This window comes from Bacillus rossius, chromosome 6, assembly GCF_032445375.1.
Source record: "Bacillus rossius redtenbacheri isolate Brsri chromosome 6, Brsri_v3, whole genome shotgun sequence".
Lineage (NCBI taxonomy): Eukaryota > Metazoa > Arthropoda > Insecta > Phasmatodea > Bacillidae > Bacillus > Bacillus rossius.
In genome coordinates, this window is record NC_086334.1 from 20,836,084 (window position 1) to 20,862,181 (window position 26,098).

At 41.0% G+C, this 26,098-nt stretch overlaps 1 protein-coding gene across 19 annotated transcripts in view; it reads right to left on the reverse strand.

Moving 5' to 3' along the window:
• The window catches only part of LOC134532816 (uncharacterized), a 237,678-nt gene that overhangs the window by 45,021 nt on the left and 166,559 nt on the right, over positions 1-26,098 (reverse strand). For 8 of the 19 annotated variants that reach the window (XM_063369707.1, XM_063369703.1, XM_063369712.1 and 5 more), the window contains one exon: positions 6,879-6,954. The exons of the other annotated variants lie outside the window; for them this stretch is intronic. The gene's annotated coding sequence lies outside the window, so the exon portion shown is untranslated. The remainder of the gene's footprint in view (positions 1-6,878; positions 6,955-26,098) is intronic. 19 annotated transcript variants of the gene reach the window in all.

Consider the following 26,098-nt stretch of genomic DNA (forward strand, 5'->3'; position numbering starts at 1 on the left):
CAAAAATCATAATAATACAATTAAAATTTAAGACTTTGATCAAGCTCGGTCCAATAATAAACTTTGATATTATGACATGATTTAAATCAAATTCGAGGTTATCTGCACAACTTTACATGGTGAAGAAGATTAAAATTATAATTCATCCAATATCACCTCAAACTTTGTTGTCAACTTCAGTTGGAGACGAAAGTTTATGTTAGGGCCATGTTTCTTAATGGCAACAATCCGGTAAACGGCGCGCAGTTCGGTACAAGACGCGGTAACTTTGGCTTCGTCCAAGTCGAAATAATACATAAACAACCAGAATTATCAAAATATTAACCCTGTGCAAACATAAGAAAAAGAGTTTACACATTATGTTACTGATGTCATAATGGAATCGGTTTCCTGCAATAAGCATCAGCACGAAAGTTTTTTTTATCGTGTATAGATCTCTATAAAATAATTATCTGCGACCCCTCTCATGTCTAACGGATTTCATCTGAAGTACGTCCACCCATTTGATAGAAATAAACCGATAGTTTGAAAACTAATATTATTTTTTAAATATTAAATAAACATTCTGTCTCACAAGTTCCTCAAACGCAACTTGCGTTTCCAAGCATTTAATTTGGTTCATATTTATGAATAAATATATGTTTTAATACGTCTTCGTGCTTCATATTTATATCACTAGTATCCATACCTATATAACAATTGCCACAAGCTAACAGATGGTAGCAGATCACGATGTCTTGTCACCAAAAGACAAATGGCTAATGCTATAAAACGTGGAGAATATCGCGCGGACAGAAAAACAGAAAAAAGCGCTGTCTAACTCCCATAATATGGAAAACATCACATCCGTTTGACCGGTATTATAACTCATGGGAGTAATACCAAAATCTTTTTTTGCAATTAAGTTTTTGATACGACCAACCAAAACTGCAAAGGGTTGAAAAAACAAGGGTTGGAGGACAAAAAAAATTAATAATTACCTTCGGAGGCACAACATCGAATTCGTAAAAATTTTGTATTAATATTATAATTTTTATCCAAAACTTTGTCTGAGACCATTTTTGATTATACGAACCATTGCTGCAAGGGGTTGAAGGAATGAAAGGTGAGACCGCGGGCCGGTTACCAACACCATGCTGGTGCGCCGGCGCAGAGAGCGTGTCTGCAGAGGGGCGGGCTCCGGTGAAGGTACGAGCGGCCTCGCCCCGGGCCATCGTGCCTAGCATTCCTCCACTCGCGCCCCGCCGCCGACATGGCCCAATATAAACACGCCGCGCCGTTTCAACATGCAGCTACACAACACAACCACACGTCAGCCGCTACAGGGCATGATGAGAAACAGAAATACAATACCGATGAATTTAAGGAAAATGTCAGATTAAAATTTTTTTTTCAAATACACAAATACCAGATCCCCACAACTGCACATGATTGCAGTATCTAAAGCTGGAGTCACAATGCCACGACCAGCGCGACAGAGTTAATAGCGTAGGGTCGCAATATAATACTCAGTCGTATATTGCATAAAGCGAGATTAAGTTCATTTTAGATACACGTAAGCAAGCTACAGATATGTAGATGAAGGACAGAAAATGATTCTGCTGTTAGCTATGCTAGAAATAAAAAAAATAATGTAATAAACAGTTGAAGTTACACTACAAATGTGAAAGTGTACCCAAACGTAAACCAAAATTTCGTTTTTCAACATAAATATTTACCAACTTCACAGCTAGAGGTATAAGAATATAAAAGAATTGAGCAAGTATGCAAGTATGCAAACATGCGAGTGTGCTACATATAAAGAAAACACGACATCGAGCACCCACTCCTGATCGTTGCAGCGTTTTAATCAAATTCCGTTTCGAAAATGAGGTCACAAACCGGGGTTTTATCGGAGCCGTTTATAACAGTTAGATATTTCCGGTTGTTTCGTGATGCTAATTGTTATCTGCGTTTGATGATGGCAAGAAATGTTTACGATTCAGACAGCGAATTCTAGCGGCGGGCGCAGAAAGTATGTGAGTGATTCGTATCCAAAAATTTTGGTGTTTGAAAAGTAACTATTTTATTTATCAGTTTATTTATCACGCTCGGCATTATTTAAAGAATTCTGTGATAAATTTTGTGTTTCGTATTATACATGCACAAAACCCGAGAGCACATGAGTTTACTCGTTACCAAGGTTACATGTTTAACATTATTGGCGAGTTCTGAAAGACTCACTTTTTTTTTCAGTCTTTTGCTACCCAAGCCCTCTACAAAGCCAAATCAATAAACTTCGAATGAATTCAAATTAATAATGATTCTGACCAAAACAACTATTTCAACATAGCTTATTCCATTATCAGCGACTATTTGTTTACATTTTGTCTCCCACATTTGGCAGTGGGGCTTCCACCGGCCATTTCTTGAACTACTTGACTCCGCCCCATTTTAGTCGTCCATTCTCCGGGCTCAATGGGGAAGCGCTGAAGAAAGAGAAAAAAACAGGGGGGGGGGGGGGAGGTTAGCTAGGCGCCGCTGCTAATCAGATTAGGCGTGTAGCGGTAAGAGAGGGATTGTTTTTCTTAGTCATCACGAATTTAAAGTACGTTTTAAACCCTACTATATCTACTTAGTTTAATATTAGCCTACCGTTGAAATTTTTAAATCTTTAGTTTTGTTTATTTGATCAGTGGCTAACTGGATGATTATCTTAAACGATTCTATTTTGTTTGGTTTCACATTAGTCCATCGTTAGAGCGTTATAACTCGTATTTTGTTTATTTGATAATAAATATGTATGTGCATTCGAATAATATTATTTATTTTGTTTACTGCACTGTATGACTAATTAAATGTACGTTTAAGATTGTACTTCGCTCTGCTTAAATTAAAATTGCCTTTTCAACGACATAAAGGGCGGAGAGCATCCGAAACTTAAGGCCAAAAAAATTGCTTTCATGCGTCGTAAATACATTTACCGGTTATTAAACACCTACAATTAAATAGGTGAATGACGTTTCTGGGTGGATTTACGAAGATGTTTCTTTACAGGAGTTTTTTTTTTGAAGGGGGGGGGGGAGTTTACAGAAAAATAAACAGACAAGACAACACTGAGCCATTTCAGCAAAACTTGCAGAGATCAGCTGTTTAATGTTTGCATCTCTAGGTGAAGATCCTATCAAGAGCAATATCGCACCCTGAGTACAAGACTATCGTAACTCAAAAAATTGAGTTTATGAGATATTTTTACCATAAGCAGGAAAATATTATTATATAGGCACTGCAAGACTATCGCAATATTCTATTTACTTTTACGGGACTAATGGCACATAATGTAGTGTTGACTCTGGAAAATATTATATAAGAATATGTGCAAGACTATGGCATCTGAGTTGTGATAGTATTGCACTGATTTTTGAGTTACGATAGTCTTGTACTCAGGGTGCGATATGTGGTATTCCTTGGCACAGTTTGGCAGCTCGGATGACGGCGGTAACGGTCCGACGCGCGAGTGATGCAGTCTTCACCTCGACTCCCATAACCAGCCGCGCTAACGGTCCGGCAGTCGGGGTGCTGCCGACTGTTCCCTGGACCGGCCGCCGGGTCAACGAACTGCCCTCCGCCGCCGGACGCAGTTGGCACCACTGGCGGCACACGCAACGAGCCATCGCGCTCGCTTCCCGACCGACAAGACAACCGACAACCGACGACAGAGAACAAATGTCTACTTCGATTTTCCTGGTACCTTTACGTCATCGGTGGAGGAGAGCGCTAACGCGCCGCGCTCATGTGGCGAGGGAAGCGGGTTCGAACCTAACATCCCGTAAGACTGAGTCGGTATCGCCTCTAAGCGCAGGGCTCTGAACTGACGCGCAGTTTCATCGTCGAGCACAGGGAAACTATTAGATCTGAGCTGTGACCGTCACATTAGCTGTATGGCGCAAAAATTAAAATAAAGGTTTATCGCAAGTACCTTGAGTGTTGACTAATGCCTAGGATTTATTCTGAAAAACACGCGTTTTAGCGCTTTTCACTCTCCTAAAAATGTCGTTCAAAAACGAAATACGGAAACAGAACTACTCATCCACCTTCGGCGTACTCTTAAATGGTTTTCGTTAACAAACCCACTCGGATATCTCGAGCAGTTTTAAATCGCTTTGTATTTTTTCTGAAGCTATGCACACCTTATATGTGGGGCCCTTACGCATATGTGCATAGCCGTTATAATCTACGAAACAACTCAATTAATAAAATAAACACTTATGTCTGTATAAAAGGCGAAGGCATGGAAAGGCTCGGGCTCAAAGCTGTTGTTTTCTTATTTATTTTTTGTCATAACTATAATTTAAGGACAATGACTGTAAATTTCTCTCAATAGCACTATTGTAATTTTTGTTTTGTCGCAAATCATGCGGCCAAATATTTGCCACGTATTATCTAACAAGTCACGCAAATGAGGTTTAGTAAATATACGACGACAAACTGCGACCAAACAACAAATGCAAAAGTTTAAAATAATTAGTCTTTAAATTATAGTAATGACGAGAAAATGATATGACCAACTCGGCGTATGATACCGAACCTTAAGTAAAATTTTAAGAGTAATTACAATGTCCATATTACAGAAACGTGCAGTTGTAAGCTAGCTCTGAAGAAGTCAACGCCGATGACGATATTTGCGGTACCAGTATTTTCGAATATCAGCACAACCTCCACGCATCACAGCGACAGTGGGGCAGAGCTGCAAGTCACGTCGCAGCCCGATGGCCAGTGACCAGCCGCGGCGGATGCACCTCGGACGAGCTGCAGTGTTCCCACCAATCACAACGCTCCAGTAGGCAGCCAGTACCCGTAGCCAGCTTCACGGACCTCGGGTTCTTCTCTACCCCGGTCCTCGCGACATTCGGCAGAAAGTTGCTTTTCGGAAACACGCTTTCTTCCTTCAGGGTGCCCGATCGAGCGAGAAATGCCCATGAAATTCGGGCACGTTTGCACGAGAAAGACCTGCACTTGGCCAATCACGGGCAAGAACGCCGCGAAACAAGAGAGGGGCGGTGGACTTCGTCTTCGCCATTACCGGCCTGCAACCACGCATTATTCAGCTCCCGATCGCAGTACCACTGACTCCAGGGGTAGTTTATGCACATATATTATTTTATTGTGATTTAATATTTAATACATTTTTGAACAAATGAAATGTAATTAATCTAACCTAAATGTTTTTGCTCTTAAAAAAATAGCATTTAAATTAGTTTATGTGTTTTAAGTTTTTTTTATTTTTTGTCTTAATCATTTTGTTGTAATTTTTGTAGGTAATATTTATTTTACATCATGAGGATAACAAGTTAAAACACATCACGTTGCGTAAAGACACTGTTAAACTCGCGCACAAGCTTGCTTTTACGAGTGTTAAATCTCCTGAAAAACGTTGTTCAATATATAAGAAATTAATAATAATATTATTAGTTGAAGAGGCGGGAAAGGGGGGTTTACAAGAAGCACGTCAACAATGCAACGTCGCAATACTCTCCCGTATCGCTAGTTTTGTGATTTGCGCGCTTTTCATTTAGTTTGGTATTTTGCGTAAGCAAACTAGAATAAAAGAGAGTTTCCGAACACCCTAGTGACTAGGTGAATATATACCTGACAAATATTTTTAGCGGTTTCTGCGCCAACATGGAGACCCTCGATGGTCACAAAGTTCGCGATGCAACTGGCAACACTGATAGCAGTTCAAATCACGTGCATCACCGCTAGCTGTACTTACACCTTCTATAAACAATTAAATATGGTTATATTACTAATTTATTTAAAAGCATGTGCAAAAACACGAAATATTAGAAGCATAATAATTTATGATTCTGGGAACTGTCCCCTTCAGGTATATGGCCGTGAGACGCAAACCATAACTTGATGGCAAACTTCTCTTACCAATATTCATCCAAAACTAAATTAGATATAGAATAATTTCGTATTATTGTCAACTGCATGTTAGTTTTCTAACAATCTATTTTGATACTACTGGCAACGTTACTGAATATATCAGGAATTGAAACAGTGTATGTGGCAACTTTTATTGTTTACATAACACTCCAAAACACATTGAAATCTTTCTATCTCTCAAGAAAACATTTAAGATAACTTATATTCAGACAATAAAAAGTGTTAGTTTTAAAAAAAATGTTTAAATGCAGCCTGTAAACAGCAAAACCTTTGTGGTTTCAACACAATTTTCTTGCGTTACTCGAAAAAAAAAGTTTATAGCTTTTTCTTTTGTTAATTAAGTTTTACTCGTCGTAAGCAAATTAAATGCCAAATGGGCTTTAATAATGCACATAAAGATTTATCGAATGCGTCAGTCGATGTCCGTGAGGCTTGCTAGCCATGTTCCCGCCCACAGTTCGCAAGTGTCGACAGCGCATGAGTCGCTGTGCACCAGACCGCGCTCGGCGGCTACGCGAGACTGCCCGGTCCATTCTGCCGTACCTGGAACTTTCGGGTTCAACCGTTCAAAGAAACTCACTGGCCGCAAAGAGGGAATGAAACAACTGTGTTCACACTTTGTTCAACCAACAAGGCTGGCAGCCTATCAAGACAAGTAGTCCAACAAAATATCAACTAAACTCTTAGGGCGGTATATCCCAAGATGTTCGGGTAACTGGCTACTACAAATATTTCCCCTGTGAAGTCATTTGCGTTTAGAATTGAATTCATTTTTTGGTATGACAACTGTATTAATACTGCCAAGACCCTATGTAACGGTCTTTCACAATCTCTTAATGTGTCATCTCTGCCTGAACGGACGTAAATTTTCAAAATTGTACACTGACGTGTTTAGGTGAAGGAACTAGTATTATGGCGGTCACCAATGCCCGATGGAAAAGCAGACTGACCTGAGACAGCAGTCGGCACTACACTCCCGGTTGTAAACCCGGAAGGAGGACAGCATACACCCTCTAGTGTGCTCACCTGAAACCAAAAAAATACGCACACTCTCTTAATTACTGTCCGAGATCGCTTTTATCCAATAAATAAGCCTGTTTTCATTGAGCAACGCTATGTCATGTTCACTCAAAAAACGTTTTGAAAAGGGGAAAAAAGTTTTAATTTTTTTTAAGGTAACGAGTTGTCATAGTTCAAAAATGGTCGTTTAGTTAGGAGACCGAGTCTATTCACAACCCAACCGAGGCTTAAATCAACAAGAACGGCTCCAAATGGGCGAAAGTAAACCCCAACCCCCACCCCTACCCCTCCACCACCCGCACCCCAAACCGCATAAGTTGAATGAAAGTATTGAAGGTCAGCATCTGAGACCACATATTTATAAATAACTAGCTGAAGCACCGGCGTTGCCCGGGCCAAACACATCATAATATAAGGAACATCACTACCGAGTTTCAAGTCTGTATGACATACGCTTGAAAATTGGGGAATTTTAATTTTAAAGTTCCATTGGTTGCACAATTTGATGTTCAAGGCAGGTAACCCCTAAGCAAGACGTGACGGACGCACCAAACGGTGGCGCGTTACAAATTCAAGGCAACGCCATCTATTGACGAAGTTCTAAGCTAAACTGATATTAGCGCCTTTAGTTCGCTAGCAGCCGCGAACTTCACTAAGCGGATGGGTTTCACCAAGGAAAAGGATAGGAAGTTCCCAGACCTTACTATATGACCGTGTGGCGGACAAAATAAATGACTCAAACGCTCTGTTTAATGTGTGTATGACCCTACCTCCTATGATTTTCTATTATAAAACTGAATTTATCCCTTTTTCACTCCCTTAGGAATGGAATTTCATAATTGTATGCAGTGTGTGTCATTCCCCGTCACACAAACTATCTGTATGCAAAAAATCACGTCGATCCGTTGCTCCGTTGCTTGGTGAAAGAAGGAGAAACAGACACACACACTTTCGCATTTAATATTAGTAGGAATCCTAGGCCAATCTCTGACTTATTTAATGGCATGTTTTGCAACTACATCCTGCTTAGTACCATATCCTCTTCCGAAAAGTCTTCCAGGAGTAACAAGGCATTTTGACTTTATGCTCCACGTACCACTCAAAAAACTGAACAGTACAATGAAGAATACCTTGGAAATACTAACTGCCAAAAATGTCGGCAGTAACGGAGACCGGAACGTGACTTGGCTGTAATCCCCGCACGGTCGCGTGCCGTGCGTGCGGAGCCAGCGCTCACGGCGAGCGTGAGCAGAGCTGTAGCGAGCAGGGCTTAAATGCCCCTACACACGAAGCTTCTCCCTCAGCGCATTTAAATATGACCGTGGGAGTCGCCGGTTCTTCCACCGACCGCTGACCGCCGTCTTCGCGGGATGCCTTTCTTACACGGAATGTTCGTTAGCCTTTAATTCGCTTCGTACCACCAAAAGATATACAACTGGATACAGCGTAGCACCGGTGCGATAAATAATACCCGAGATTCGCGCTATGTATACCGTCACGTCATCAGTAGACGAAGTTGAACAAACATTTCGTGTTCGTGATCGTGTAGCTTCTTGCTGCGGTCAGTTTCACAAAAACAGTTGTTTCCGGTGCCGTACACTTGTGTGTTAATAATCAAACCGCAGACAGCTACCATAACGAAATAATTTAATAAGTGACGTCAATAAAATATAAATGGGTTAAACTAGCACGTGGGGGAAAAGATAGAGGATTTCTGTAAGCTAGTTCATAAGCAAGCAGACACTACGGCCAAGAAGATGGATGGTGTAGGGGAGAGGACGGACAGTGCGTGTGAACGAATGAACGGTGACGAGAGTACATTAGAGAAAGAAATAAACTCGCTAGAAGAGAAACGTGAGTAATTCAGTTCTCAGCAACAAAAATATACCACGACGATGAGAGTGGGTGTGATAAGAGGAACTGAGCGCAGACTCAATGGCGAACGCGACAACAGAGCAGATCAGAGTGGGAGGGGGTTATTATAATAAACCGGTGTACTTAAAACAATTGAAAACTGGTAAACGTTTTAGATCTTAACACAGGGGACTCATTGTGTCGGGGTAAGCAATTGAATCGAAACCTCTAAGAAGAAGTTAGTTCACAAGCTAAAGAGTCCTGTGTACCTACGTAGCATACACGTGCAGTGGCAGATACAAGAATTTTATTTCGGGAGGAAATTTGAAAAATAAAATTATTATATTCACATGTATCACTGCCTTTGTTGTTTGAAATTCCAGGCAGGGGCGAAAATCTGCAGGATTCGCAAGGGGAGGGGGGGAGGTGTCCCCCTTCACCCTATCGCAACAGCCGCCGCACACGTATAAAACAAGCCTTACCTCTTCCCATCACGCAGGATCGCCACCTGTGGGCACATTTCGGACGGTTCCTGGATGAAAGAATGCGCTATTTGTGTCAACGAGGCTGCCACGCCATGCGACAATCGTTTTATTTCCGGGATTCTTAGCAGCGGCCAAATTCCGTGTTCCCGTCTAATTCGAGCTCCAAGGTCGAGAATAACCCAAAAGTCAAAACTTGCCGCTCGCCTAACAAAACCCTGTTCGCTTGCGCAGAAAGGGCCGGGACGAAGAGGCGCTGAGTCAGCTGGCCGAGACACAAGGAGAACTGTTGCGGCGCAGAACAAGGAGGCTGCTGTGGCCGCGGGTGACACAGCCAGGGAGGGGAGGACACCTCAGCCTGCATTCCCGTGACACGCCGCCGCCCACAGGTCTCCCTTGGCTGGCTGCCAGCGGCCGCCACGCGAGCCGCAGTTTCCTCGGCCTCTTGCCTATTACACACTGCAGACAACTATTTCAACTATCTCACTGTTCAACTTCAATTAAACCAATTACAAGCTGTGGGAACGCGGATGAACTTCTTGTGAGTCAACGTGATGCAAAAAAAATCAAACAAGAATTTTACTATGGATACGTTCCAGATTTTTTTTTTACAAATAGAAAATAACGTGCAGCATATATATATATATAATTTACAACAAAAAATATTAGGCCCTTTTACATAGTGGAACAGCCTAAGAAATAAAAATGACAATTTCAATAAATCAACATGGCGGGGTGAAAACCGTTACAGAAGTGTATTTCTTTTGTCCCTTGATTTCTCGGAATGAGGGCACACTACCAAGTAATTATTTATTTAAATACGCCATTGTTGGTTACACTGCATGTCATAGAGAAACCGCAATAACGGGCAAAAATATGAATACGCAAAAACACCAGCACAGAGAATTCTGTAGCAGAAATTAGAAAAAAAAATATATCATAGGACAGGCGAACACAGTGGACTTAAAAAGACGAAACAGTTGTAAAACAGTAAATAAACACAAAGACCGACAAACAGACGAACCCAACGATGATACTAAACCAATTATTTGGACAACACAACAACACAGGGACGCACAGGCGAACCCACAGAAGTGAGTAAAGAGATATTCTGGACAACAACAACAACAACAACAACAACAAAAACAACAACAACACACACACCAACATTAAGACAAAAAAGTTGCGATGTTTTCGAGGACTGACATCTGTTTCCGTCCTCGAGCACAGACAGAACGCACACTACGAGTGTTGCTGACGACGCGACGTCCCAAATCCCCGTGTTAATTTACTGCCATTTTATTAAACAGTGCATTAAAACATATTGTTTCCTGTATTAATAAGGATCTGACCCTTTGATAAAATCATACACTGATGGTTACAGATTTAGAACCTTAAATGTTATTTTCATCATTCCTCTTCTTCGTAACATGAACTCTCACACGGCAAATTAATTAATGATACGGGACCCCCTGTCTAAATGTTTGTAGTACTGATACAGCAGCCTTGACGTAATATTGCAACATGGTTTGATGACTCTCAGTACATCTTCATGCACAGTGTGAACACACATGTTTTACATCCATGAATCACACCTGACAGGAACCGAGCCAAGCCGACAGTGGCTCGTGAATTCGTGATCATCAACGTGCTGAGCAAGCGCTTCTTGGGAAAATAAACACGAAATTATGAATCGCTAGAGAAATTGGACGCTGCTGCAATTCCTTATCCGTGACATCTTTGAAGAAATATTTTCTCTTTTTTCATTTCACAAAATAAACTTTGAAATCGCTTGGAAAATGTTTGTGATTTCAAAATAACATCATTTACTACCCCGCTTTATAATCTCCTGTTTCGCTAATGCACAAGGTTTCAAATTATTTCACTGGTAGCAAGACTTCCGCAAATCAAGCGCGACTGTATCTCGCAATATCACGGTACCGCGCGCATAACACAAACATTCAGTAACGAATCACCGGAAAACAGTCTGTATCGCCGCTGCATGCGCACGGGAAGAGGAAGGATGCCTTCGGTCCCCAATAGGTCGCTCCGGGAGACCGCGGATGGAAAGAGAACACGATAGGGCACACACTGTTGCGAAAGAGGGATAACCACGCGAGAACAAAGAAGTGCGCAGTGCTGAAATAAAACCCAGGGGGTCGGAGATGAACCAAGGCTACGGGCAGCGCACTTCATCTCCGAGGTCGGTCCAAGTAGGTATATTTGAGGCATCGACTGAAGTGCCGACTCTTCCGTCAACAGCGTAGTTTTCGCGAAGAAAACACTTTACACTTAAAAAAATGTATAGAAACTGCATCAAATTATTGCAATTTGAGGAACTATGTTGGAACAGCTCTTTTGGAGTCTGTGATTTCCTCTACAACTGATTTTGAATTTCACCAATATAAGCTAGGAGGCCCAGGAAAGCAAGAATCCTTCTGACTAATACCGGATAGCTACAAGATTTTTGTGCGAAAACCTGGCGTTGTTGCCCTGTTTGATTGATTTGGTACCAACAATATGGCAACGAATATAAATTTATTTTCTGTGATATACATTTCGGAATGAATCAGCACATAAATGATTTATATGATAGTAATATATAAGTAGTTGTACGGATCAGCCCTACTTTATGTTTACTTTTCACAGTGGGTTTCCTTCATTATAAGTCATTGCCTTTTATTCATACGAAAAGATATTTCAGCCTGCCGAAATTAGTTGACGAAAATAAATAAATAAATATTAGAGTAAGTTTGTTTACATCACTTGGCCAGGCTGAATTCAACAAAAAAAAAAAGTGCAAACTGATCTCCGCGCGCACGAGTGCAACGGACTTTCTGCGGACAGGAATGCTTGCGCGCACATGTGGTTAGCCACGGTACACCCTTGGCGAGGCGCCTGGCATCCTCAGCCAGGTTTTATTTCGAGGGAGTGTTTAGAGCCGCCAGGAACATTAATGGCCCCCAACCCCCTTCTTTCACCCTAAATCTAATTTGTGAAATAGTAATGAAATGACTAACAGCAAGGACAATAATAGATATTTCAAACGGACGAACAACTCTGAACGACACCACGATAGCACAGAAGAACACAGTTGTGAAAAATTTGACATGCACATAGCAGATCAGGAATACAAGACATCACAAGCGAACACATGAGGCTCGCTACCGCGAAACAGCTGCGCAGGTCCTATAATTGTGATGAGTTCGGGCACCGCGTGAATGTGGGTATGTCTTTTATTAACCACAGTTTTCTCGGTTTGTTTCCTTTGTTTTGTGTGAATGTAATGTATGTACATATGTTTGAGTATATTATATGTGTGATGTATATATGCCAGTCTTGGTTTTCTGCGACGAATAATGTTATGTAGCGAAGTATGTTAGTAATCCTTCACTCTGTCAGCTACTCATACACTAGAAACACTTTTGTTGAGTAAAACAAAAGTTGTTTGGCGTTATCCTTCCAACATTTATATAAACTTGCATGTAAAAACTTTCAATTCTGAATATATGTGGAAACAATATGTATTATAATAATATTTTATGTGTACAACTTTTCAAACCCCTTAATTAAAAAATATATAAACTATACCGTAAACGTTACTGTGGTCATGGCTATAAACGTGATCTGCATTACTTGTAAGGTTTTGTTAAAGCCACACATAATCTATTTACACAGCCAGGAACCTATTTCATAAAACTACCCCAGGGCTCACTGCGTATGAACCTTGAGTACATTGCTTATATCATAATCCCAAGACTTAATATAAATGGCGAACACCCCCCCCCCTTCCCCATTTTCCGGTGGGGAACGCGGGTCAAATCCCAAATACTAACGACAAAGCCACAGGCGGGAGTTCGACCGAACCTCGTCGCTCACCCCAGATCGTCCATTTCCAAGCTCCCCTATACACGAGACTACAAATCCCTGGCCACATGAATGAACTAGTCAAACAGCAAGTACTGTCATTAAACGGACATGTAGCATCGCATCTGGGGAGCTTGTAAAATGACGATCTGGTGGCAGAGAGCGCCAGTGACTCGTGGTCAAGTGTTTGAGAATACCACGACACGGCCCGCAGGCGGGAAACCCAGACAACACTCGCGGCTACCGCCTGCTCGTATCTCAGGTAGACGTGGACCACGATACACACTTAGTTTAAGTTGTTTTAATGTAGTTTGTGTGAGATGACGGGGTGGCGGGGGTGACCTTGGCGCACTGACCGCTACGCGGCGCGGCGTGTCCGCCCACGGCAGTGCTGCACCTTGCCTACCGGCGTGACTCACGGCTCGCCCGCACCCAGCACTCGAGTCGCGTCAGAGCCCCCACGCGGCTCGCACGCTACGACGCAACACGCCCGGCTCACTGCCGACAACAGTGTTATCATGTTGCCGTGAAACTTGCTTTTTTTTTTCTCGTAAACATCTTAGCTCTTGGTATACGGCATTTGGTAGGAGTCATTTCGTGGAAATGGTACGGATGTCGATGAACGGAAATTTGTCATAAAGACAACGGACCCACGTGTAGAAACATAAACCGTATATAATTAACTAGCTGCCCGACCCGGCTTCGCACGGCTATACTAATGGAAAAAAATTAAGCCACATCTCCCATTTACAGTAATGGTAAATAAAAAAAAATTCAGTGAAAATTTATTACAATGCTGTATAATAGTATAATGTACCGGAGAGAAAATGAATAGCACCGATGGTTTCCCGACTCGTGCACGCAACGTACAACTGATGTACCCATACTTCGCTACGGCAGTCTACAGGCAGATCACTCTTGCGCCGCTCATTATACATGCCCCTCCTTGTGGGTACGCCACTGCCGCGCGATGCCCATTGCCATGGAGACGCAGAAGGCATGAACAATGCAAAATCCTGTTCTCATGCAGACAAATTACCCACCGTTGCCTGGTTTTAACCACCCATGGGATCTAATTTTCGGAAAATGTCATCCTGCGTAACATAAGGAACATTATTGTGAAGTTTCAAGTCTGTAAAATATATATACTTGAAAAAAAGGGAAATTTTTGATATTTAAAGTACCCGCTAAAATTTCAACGGTGATGAGGACTGCACTAACAATGAAATAGTCGTTGCCATATAGACGAAAGAAGCATCAACAAAGCAACAGCCGATGCCATGGTGATTTCCTACCAAAAACTGGAAATGTTGATATATTACGCCCCCGAAACTCCCCTTGGGATCGGATTTCCGCATAATCCGTTCTTAGTGAGCGTCTACATCACAAAATGAGTAACTATGCTAAATTTCAAGTCAATCGGGTGTATAGTTTTAGAGATCTCTTGATGAGTGAGTCAGTGAGTGGTATTTTATCCCCTTGGGGGTAGAATTAATCAAAATCCTTTCTTAGCGGATGCCTACGTCATAACATCTACCTGCATGCCAAATTTCATCCCGATCCGTCCAGTGGTTTGGGCTGTGCGTTGATAGATCACTATGTCAGTCAGTCAGTCACCTTTGAGTTATATATATGCAATTAAAGTTGATAAGGGTTGTCAGGAGGTACCTGTTTTAGAGCGTGAAAATTCACCTATGGTATCTTCAATAAATTATGATGAAAATTTAATCAAAAGTGTATTGTCCCAATCTGAGTCTGTGACATTAATAAAAAAAAAAGAAAAACAAACGTAGGACAAGGTTTACTAATTACACACGAAAAAATCAAATAAAAAAGGCACAAAAAATATGGACAGACTCTACCTGAATACCACCGTAAAGCTGTGTCTGAATATAAGAAGAAAAAAAACCTAATGTACAGAGGCAAGCTGTCGCCACCACCAGGCTGCACACCCTGAAAAACACAGGCAATCTGTCGCCACCTACCAGGCTGCAAACCCTGAAAAACATAGGCAATCTGCTGCACTATATCAGGCCAGGAATACCGATGTGCATAGAGTGATTCAGTCACGGTATAGAGAAAATGCAATTCAGCGTGTATGGAGAAGCAAGTTGCTTTCGGGTTTGGCGTATGACCCAGATATTGCTTATGGAACTGACAGCAGTGTAGTCTTAGGTTCTATGACGTACAAGTGTCAGTGGTGTAACGCCTTGAAGTGGAAAGATGAGACACCTGGCATGTGTTGTAGCGCCGGTAAAGTACAACTTGAGCCGTTTAAACAACTGCCTGAACCACTTTACAGTCTGGTTAATGATTTACACCCAAATCATGTACACTTCATGGATAATATCCCAAAATATAATGCCTGTTTTCAAATGACTTCCTTTGGTGGAAAACAAAGTACAACTTGAGCCGTTTAAAGAACTGCCTGAACCACTTTACAATATGGTTAATGATTTACACCCAAATCATGTATACTTCATGGATAATATCTGAAAATATAATGCCTGTTTTCAAATGACTTCCTTTGGTGGAAAACAAATAAAAGAAGGCGGTTTTTCACCAACTTTTAAAGTTCAAGGACAAGTATATCATTTGATTGGAAGTATATACACATGCATGCAAAGTCTCAGCCCGATCGGTTTAAAATTGACAAAGTTTCATACAAACTTTCATCCCCTATTTTATCCCCTTGGGGGTAGAATTAATAAAAATCCTTTCTTAGCGGATGCCTACGTCATAACATCTACCTGCATGCCAAATTTCATCCCGATCCGTCCAGTGGTTTGGGCTGTGCGTTGATAGATCACTATGTCAGTCAGTCAGTCACCTTTGAGTTATATATATTTAGATTTCGTAAATATTAGGGGGCATACCAAACGTATTGGTGTGCCAAATGAAACTTTATGATAGCGAAACTACTCTGGAATATATTTGGTAAACTAAAATAGTCATGGTATAAAGTAATCACAAGTTTAAAAATACCTATGTAAACTGGCATAAAAATAATTATAATACATATTCCCCTTCTTAATTCCCAATAGGCATAGTAGCACTGCGGTAGTGTGCGCGTTTGATGACCTCTAGGGACGTGGTTTAAATTAATTCACTTGAAAAAGTTTTTAAAAAGTTTTTTAATGATATTATAATATAATAATGTTGAATCAGCTGAATAAGGTTAAGGTTTGATGGTAGGAAGTATTTACAGGCTGATTTCAATCGTTTAAGCAAAAACAAATAAACAAAAATACTTATAAGGTGGCGCAGCGCAGTGGTGAGACACAACTCGCATTCCGGAGGACCGCGTTCGAATACCGGACAGCGCTCTTCATGTCGGTTGACATGGTTTCCCGTAGCCACGCCACGCAAATGCTGGGAAGGCTCCTCGCCTGGGCCTCGTTAGAGAGTTTCTGACGACCTCCTGTGCACGAGACTTGGGCCCGAAAGAGATGAAAACTCCTTAACTGTTTTAATACCGGAGTACAAACTATATACTCTTGTTTCATACTATTACAATGAACTTGACAGATATTAAACACATCATGATTCCGTTCCAAACGTATTATCAGGCGATGAGTTGAATGTATGTTGTTGTGTGGGCGATTTGGAATGAAATTACAATTCAAAGATTTAACTTAAAGGCTCGTTACATTTTAAATGCATCAAGAAATTATAATGGATTAAAAAGTGTTTAGAAGTCTTTTTTTTTCTCCAAAATTTAGTTGCCTACATAATGAAACATTTTTACCGAATAGTTGTTTAGAGACGCTTTTTGGAGTATTATTTTCTTAGGATTATTTACAAGTAACACGGTTTTCCACTGATTTCAATATGCCATTACAATACATAGTAATCTTAGCACATGCCCATTTAATTGCGTGATGTTTGTTAGGTTTTGTGTGTTTAATAATTTCACAAAGGGCTTGTTGCGAAACCAGTTATTTTAATCAAACTCCTCTCGTAGTCATTACATTGTAACTTCCAGAATGAATCGTGAGCTCGATTTCACAACCAAGAGTTCCAGGCAAGAAGATTTCATGCGCGTTGCAAGAAACGTGAATAAATGAAAATGAGACGGAAAACAATCTCAGTTCCGTTGTCCTCAAGATTGCAGCAGTAATGTTTTGAATTCCAAGGCAAATTGTCTACAAATGTTTTTTTTTTGTTCTACGTGTTTTGTTTTAAAAACAGAAGATTTTGGTGCTATTATTTTTTATTTTGTAAAGTTTTTTTTAAAGAAAAACTTAATAAATATGACAATATTAAAAATACAAGAATTTCAACTTTATGGTTCTACTATAAAATAGTTTGCAATGAGAATGTCCACGAAAAATTATAATATAGTTAATTAACGATAAATTACTATGAAAATAAATTGGCAAACATTTGAGAGATCTCTACCGTAAAATTCAGTTGTTAAGAAAAGCAACATCAAGGTAAAATTATTTATTTTTTCCTTTTTTTTTTTCTTTTTGGTGCGAACTTCACACAGATTATTCATTGAGTTTTATAATATTTATAATGATGATGAGTTGAGGAGAGTTGAATGGCGTCACTTCAGCCGGCAGGGCGGGAGAGGGCGGGAGAGGGGTCGACCGTGGGAACCGGCCCGCAGGCCCGAGAGGGGGCGGTGTTCAAACACCCAACGGGAACATGCTTTACGACCCCTGCGTGCCTCCGACGCAGACACTAATTGCACGGTTTCCTTCCAGGCAGGAGTGCGTGCCCGGCATACGTGACGGCCTGGTTTCCGCCCTCACGCCTCCGACTCCCATTGGCCGCGAAGCGGGCCAACCAGCCGCCGCCTCGTCCGGCTGGCACGACGTGGCGAGGGTCCGCGAATTGAGTCCCGGGGCCGTTCAAACGTGACAATCGTGTTAGAGCACATCAGTCGTCGCAAAGAGGACAAGCCACCGACAACTACTCAGACGAGAGGGCCAGAGCAACTCCTTCTCCCTTTCAGGAACTAAAATGCCCTTCACTGTGGAGGCGATCGTAAAGGTAAAGCTGGGATTATAAACGTAATATGAACGCCAAAACTATATTTTTTAGAATACTTTTGGATTTCAAATTGACACCAAGCCATCAAAAGTATGACATGTTTCTAAACCAAGGTTTTTTTTTTTTAAGGCTTTGGCACTATTTAACTTGCCAATGCGCTGGATATAGGAAGGGCACATGAGAATAACAAGAGCCTGTAATTATGCCCCAGTTTAGATTAGTATCTAATATAACACAACACTTTAGTTTATTCCACTGATTCGTTAATAAGGGTTCGCTGCTGCTAACTTAAAACAGTGGTTGGCAAAGAGACAAATTAAAACAAAACCACTGAGTGAGTCAGTTCACTTCGGAATTCAAGTTCACTTGTGGGTGTGATATGTTAAGGTTTACATTCATTTTCAAGTTACGTTTGCAATGCAGTTTATTTCAGTTCAATCAATCATTCAGTTCTCAAATTACGCTCTGGGCGTCTGTTAACGGCCCAAGTGATGCTGATGGTCTACGTGTGTATTGGAGACTCACTGTGGTGCACTGTACTTGGCACATTTCACTCCTAAATACAGAGGTTTTTTTTAATACCAGCTTAATCCCACACTACGTTAAACTTTCAAATTAGCATCAGTTTACAACCAGATGCTACTAATTTGAGCTAACACTTTAGGATTATGTTCCTTGCTTCACGTGTCATCTCATCTTGGACCACCATCGTAGAAGAAGGATTTTCGGTTACTCAGTTCGAAAATCACTTATGTTTTAAAGGCGGTTGCTGATTGGCTGGACTGCCACGCTGTCGCAGCAATCACGAAAATAAACCATTAACAATACCGTACAGTGTGGAATGTCCTGTTTTTGTAGTATAATTACACTGAAAATCGTATAGTTTATATAAATATAATTAATACGTCCGTTGACAGGGTCAATGGTCCTTAGAGGGGTTTGAGTATTGCGATTGTACTGGACAATTCTAGGCATAGAGTCAATACGTGGTAGATTTGACTAAAAATTCATAGACCCAATGTTGCTTAGTGGGGAAAACGTGATTAAGTGATCAAACATCAATAACAAAAGTTAAATAATCACAACACAGAAATTACAAGTATTTGCTAATATAATATAATTTACTGGGAGGTTGTAAGGCGTCTCAAGGCACCTGTACAAAGATGATGAATACAACAAACACTTTGATTTAATATACACGAAATTTTTGAAGTTGTACTTCTATAAGTGCATTGCAAAAAATGAGAGTGATTTTTTAAGATGCAAGCGCACCATGCAAAAAAAATTTCGCAGGATAAAAAACATACAAATAACAATTATAGATGTGTTTTTAAAGCTTATACTTTAATGGTTGAGAATGAATACTGATCCATGTAATTAAAACATATTTATTGTTAATATTAATAATACAAATTGTGTTCATAAACGTATTAAAGTTATTTTCAAGAGTAGGTATTTATATAAGTGAGATTATGTTCTCGAATTTATAATTTATTAGCATTATAAGTTATTATATAATACTTAATAAATAATTAAACTTAATAAATTAGAATAAAAGTCAGAATATTTATTTATTTTCATCATTAATTAATATTTATTCCGATTATTTTACTAAACAGAGTAATTTATTTTAAACTTATTTAAATTTATATTGAATACTAAGTATTTAATTTTTTTAATTTGTTTAAATACGTAATTATACACTCCAGTCAGTTTATAATTTATTTTTCTTAATTTTGCATGCAAAATTAAAGTACTTTTTCTTACGCCAAGTAAGTATAACTTTTAACGCGCAAACATAAGTAGGCCTACACGAGCCTTTACTTTTTTTATTAAAAAGTTAATTTCTTTTAATGTTGTACAAATGAAAATTATTTCTGAAACATTTATATTTATATTAAATGATAAAAAAATAATTTGACAAAATTTATATTAATATATATACACATATATAATGTGCATATGTGCTATTTACCGAGAATTTTAGAAGCAAGAAATTAAGTGACCATAAAAGAAGAATACACATGACCTTGTTCATTTTGCAAAAGGAAAAAATAAACTTAAACGAGACTCGAGTTTCTTTATTGGTACTTTTTGACGATTTTCAAAGGAAGTGTCACAGAATACACCTGACAGCACTGCCGTCGCACAGCCCGCCAAGTTCTACACCTCACCTCACGAGCTTGTCTCGCGAGGTAATCAGAGTATGCTTGTCCCGTAATGAAATCGTCGCTTGCCGGCAGTCGCACCACTTGCTGGCGACCGGCGCGGGTGAGAAATGAAGTCCCGACATGTTTCGCAAACGTCCTGAAAGCTCGCAATTAGAAAGCCGGGCGTGTTGGCAGGCGAGCGTTTTATCACCGCCCCTCCGCGGACCGGCGCGCTCGGGCGCAGGGGTACCAACAGCTCGACGGCGCGACGCGGAAAGCAACCAAAACACTCCTGAGACGTCAGCGCCACACACCTTCCGATTAGATCAATTTTCTGTTTTCCATCGCGTCGTGGGCGCGACGTTCCAGGAACTAGCGCCAATTTCGATTTCTGAAGATAGTTAGACTGGTACCAGGGGCACAACAACTAAATTTCCAAAAGGGGGGGGGGGCAATATACCTTTTTATAAAGAATCATCGATCCCCCCTATTGAAGTGGGGGGTCCGGGGGCCCTCCCCCGGGAAAATTTGTATTTCAAGGTGGAAAATGGTGCTATTTAAGCAGTTTTATTATCTAAAAATTGATTACACAGCACTTTCTTTGCCCCCGTTTGCCCCCACTTCAAGGTTTCAGAGGGGGGGGGGGCAAAATACCCTTGCCCCCCCCCTGTTGTTGCGCCCCTGACTGGTACAGATGTTTATAACCTATTTAAGGCATTATTTCTTTGATTTTTACCTCCTAAATTTAGTCCCAATTCAGGGTATATTAGGTGTTAGTGCTGGCCTTACTTTTTTTTTTAATTTTCTTGTAATACTCATGTGAAGTGGCTCACGCACGACTCCTATTCGCCACAACACGCAAGGCAGTCTTCTTCATCGGCGGGCGCCTCAATTCAGCTTCAAATTGCGATCTGATTGCGAAATAATGAAGAGTAAGGTGTACTGTTCGCCAAACGTCTATTTAAGTACTGTATATCAGGAAGTTTCCAAATACCTGGCCGACCAATCTCAGAACTTTAAGGCGTTTTAATAAAAATTTTCCTGCGAGATTTTTTTAAATCAAAGGGAGGTTTTTAATATATATTAAACTAAAACTAAACATGAAACAATTTAATTCGAAATTTTCACACAATTCGCAGGATGGTAGGTACCGACTTTTAAGTAAGAAAGCTAAAAACTTTTTTAGAGATCATCTCCACATGATTTTAGCGGACAAACTCACACGATTCACTTTTAACGTGCGACTATAATCTTAAATGAGGGGTAAAGAAAACTGCAAGTTAGCAAAAGGCTCCTGGGAATTAAAATTTCGTGACATCTAGAACCATTGCCGTTTGTTTAGGGACGTTTTGGCGACTTTCGTGACCAGTCCTTCAGTTAACTTACCTTTTTCGTGACTTGTAGAAACCCTGTGTGACACCCGTGTGTTTATATATATGTTTACACACACGCACGCACATACACACACACTCTGTACATTTAAAACTAAACAAAAAATAAAACTTGTGTTGAGGGCGTAAACTAAACGCTAATCGTAATCAGAAACATTATAAAAATTTTAAAAATTATTCTTTAAAGAAAACTTGTGATGGTGATGTTCTGCACAACCTCAGGCGTTTGAGGAAGTGAGTGGTGTCAAGAAGCTCGTAGAGCCAAGAAACATTCCCCCCATTTGTTCCAGGAAACGCCGTATTAACCTCTGTGAAGGCGGTTAGTTGCCAACACCAGGCGCCGCGAGGTGTCGAAAGCAGGAGGACCCTGTGTCGACACTAGCAGTGACTCCCGTGATGCACCGCGGCGCGGGGGAACTGGCCAGGGACAGGACAACAGGACAGTTGGCCACGGAGGCCGAGCGGTCGGATCGTTTGTGGGAGACATGGCGGGCGTTGCCGTGAGCCGCTGGATTTTTACTGAGTGCACTCTCGTTTTCAACGTCCGTACATTCCCGACGATCCTCCATACACATCACTACAGTCCTCACCGTCTATAACGACCACGTTATATCATTCATCCTACGCCACAGTTTGCAGGATATACTGTGGTACCTTAAACACAACTTAATGCAGTCGAATAAATAGAGACCGGAAAAATTCGCGGATTAATTAAGCGATACGATTAAAATTCAAATAATTATACATTTGTGCTTTTTCTATTCGTTCACTGTTAATATGGAGGGATCCTGGCCAATTAGAGACCCTCGATCAGAGAAGTATCGAATCACAGGTTATCCAGTCAGGGCACCTCAAGGGTCAGCCTCTCATGAACAGGCGACGTTTGCCCGAGTATGCAGAGGATTGTCGAGTCCATCCTGGAGGTCATTGAACCCGCGAATTTTTTCCAATCCCTACAAATGAAGTGTTGAAAAATCAAAGTACAATTTTATTGCTGCGCGCTGTGCTTTAGTACCGTTATTTTAACGGGTTTGTTTGCGATACATAGGGGCATGTATATTTCACGAAAAGATTCCGAGACTATTTAAAAGTTAAAACTCTGTAGAATCGTATGTGTTTCGTGATTGGGTGTGTTTCTTGTAGGTACATGTCAAATGTGACAACACCAATCACAGCAATTCATTGCGGAAGCAAACGCGTCCTGAGTGGCTCGGTCAGGTAAGGCAAAGACTTCTCTCTCGCAAGACGGCCGCCAATCACAAGGAAGAACCAGCTGGTGCGGGTATACCTTGTTGCAGTCGAATAGGCGTTCAGGTTGTTTCGCGAAAAATACCTGCCCCTAGTGATACATAACTAGAGACCTGCAAAATTCGCGGTTTCAATGGCCTTCAGGATAGACTGCACACTCGGGAAAATAACGCAAGTTCATTGGCTGCCGACTTGTAAGTCGTCTCAGCTGGTTTGGTCTGTGATTCGATCCTTCTTTGGTTGAGGGTTTATAACTGGTTTAGATTCGTCCAGATGAACAGTAAGCCAATAGCAAAATTATCTAAGAGGTATATGTGTTTGAATTCTAGCCTATCACCGAATGAATCCGCGAATTTTGCCGGTCTCTATACATAACACTCACTCACGCTCACACACACACATACATACAATTATATGGAGATGCTGTGACGGTGTACGCTTAAGCGCGCATCGCCGAGGGAGAGGGGCGAGGGGCGCGACCTTGGAGGTATCGCCGCACGGCGCGTCCTTCACAAGGTCATCGCGGCGGCCCGCAGCCTCTGAGTGGCCGTGGATACAGACCGCGCTCCCGACACAACCACCTTGTACGTCCGAGAGAGTGTTTCACACACTTCACCGCTAGAGTACTCGTCCACCAACTTGGTTCAGTTAGGAATTGATAAAAATAATATTACGATGGCTTAGAATGAAAACCTTGTATCTCATAAAATGCAAATTTTACAGCAGAGACAAAAAACCGTGCTACTGATATACGTGGTTTCTTTTTCTCCCGATAGAAAGCAGTAGGATGCACATTTTATTTCTTTCAGCCAAACATTTTGTGAGATACGAGGTTTTCCAGCCAAAAACATAAAAAAACGTAATTTCGTCCAAAAATATAGATACGAGGTTTTCATTCTAAGCACTACTTCATCACGTGTACATTAGTTGCCAGTCTTCAGTCAAACTTGCCTTCAATCGCGAACATGATAAATGCAATAATGTTTCATTGACTAACGCATCTGCCTCGTCCGTGTGTAGAAAATAAGCAGAAACATATCGGATGCGAAATTCAATGTTAACCTGAGTGACTAAAAATAAACATCCGCCTGTAGTTTATGGATGGACAAGATAAGAGAACGAACCGTTTTTGAAAAGGACAATTTTATTTTGATTATGTACACACGGAAACTCACAACGGAACTTTTGAAACTACAGAAATACCACGAACAAAAGTAAGCACATACAAGTCAGCGTAAGGTGCAAAACATACTTAACCTAAATGCCATTTCTCAGGGACGTATATATTATCGAAATGCGCAGTAGCCCAAACTAAATGCACTCATATATTCATCCCCACATTCACTCCACATAACCCAAGATAGGTGCGAACGCAGTCCCTACACAGGAGGCTGCCACATGTCACTGCAGCTAGGCTGGTAGTAGATGTTTCAGGGTCTAACCTATGTCTAAAGCGTGCTGTTATTATAGCCTTACGCCACATTCTGCTAATCGGTACAGATTTATGGGAAACGTGTTTCTTCCCTACGACTGTGTCTATTTGGTTACATCAAATTATGTGCAATGTATCATAACAGTTGTCGACTCTAACAACCAGAGTGGCTTAATGTTCTGCCGGTAGGAGTAAGTATTGGAGTATTAACTAATAAATCATCCGAAACGCAAAAATATACTTAACCTCGCCCGAGGGTCTTGCAGCATGTGTTCGCTACGGCGGCATCACGATTAAATGGGAAGGAGACTGAGCTTGTAATGGTGTTCCCAAATACTAAAGCATAATTGACTGTAACTCATAGTGACGAATTTATAGTTCAGAGCCGGCAAACATTTTAATCTCGAAGGCATCCTTCTCTCGGCATAAGCGTAAGACGCAGGCAGTGACACTGCGAAGTAAAAACCTAGACTCGCATCAGGAAGAACCAGAATTCCAACATCGGGCCAGCCATTCTTGTTTCGATTTTCAGAGGTCATCAGAAATAATTCCGACAAATTTCGGGATGATACCTTGCCAAAGGCTACGTAAAATGCCTCCATCTATAATGACATTGATGAAAACGATAGGTAGAACTAAATTAATAAGACACTAACTTCTCTCGACATTTGAATGGTATAACTTTATTAATGTTGAAAGAGCTTTCAAACGCATTTTTAAGTCCTCACCGTCGGCAACAAAAAAAAACCTGGCATCATCTCGAGCATTTGAAAGATAAGAACCAAGCTCTATCCCACACCGTGGTGACAAACCTGTATTTTTCAGCATGATGAAGCTTGGCAAAGTTGACTGTCCGTGTCATCGTCTATTTAGATGGCCGCTAGCCGAGAGCCTCGAATGCCACGGCGAGATAAAACAAGCAGGTAGCGCGGCTGGATGAAGCGTCGCATTCCACGACGACTTCGGGCCGCGACCAGACGCCTCTTCCATCATCCGCCGGCGGAAATAGCACGCCGGCGCCCATTCACCGCCCCCTCGCCCGTCAAGCGCTCTTAGGAATAACCTGGGCAGCATCTCTCTTCCCCCCCCCCTTCCCACAGTTCCAAAAAATACGTGAGCGAGTCTTTCGGTACACGCCAGAGAAGTGTAACATCTAACCTCGGTAACGAGCAAAATTCGTGTGTTCTCGTGTTGCTCGGGCATGAAATTTTACGTAGAATTCTTTTAAAAATGCCGAGCGTGATAAATGTATGCAAATGGTGTTTTAAAATATATTTATAGGCGCGAATCACATAAAGTTTCCGCACCCGCCGCTGAAATTCGTTTCCAGACGAGTTACGTCAACTATTGAATCATTTCATTTGCAGAGCGAAATATTTAATTATATAATGAAACCAATCCGATAAAAGCGAAAAATACTTGGAAAAAACTCTAAACCCCGATTTTGTACCTGATTTTCGACAGGGAATTTGATTAAAATACTGCTAATCTAGTTAAATTTCACTAAACAGATAATACTATAAAGTTTCCCTTTGGCTTTGTGAACTTATGTTGCCACCAACCACCACAGATGGCAGCACCGTGGTTACACATTTACATTCCATACGACTTCTGTTCCATTCACGAAATTACTCATACCAAATGCCGTATACCATGAGCTAAGATGTTACACATAAAAAAAATGGCTGGCAAAATAAAATTGAAATTTTTAATTCCTCAAACAGG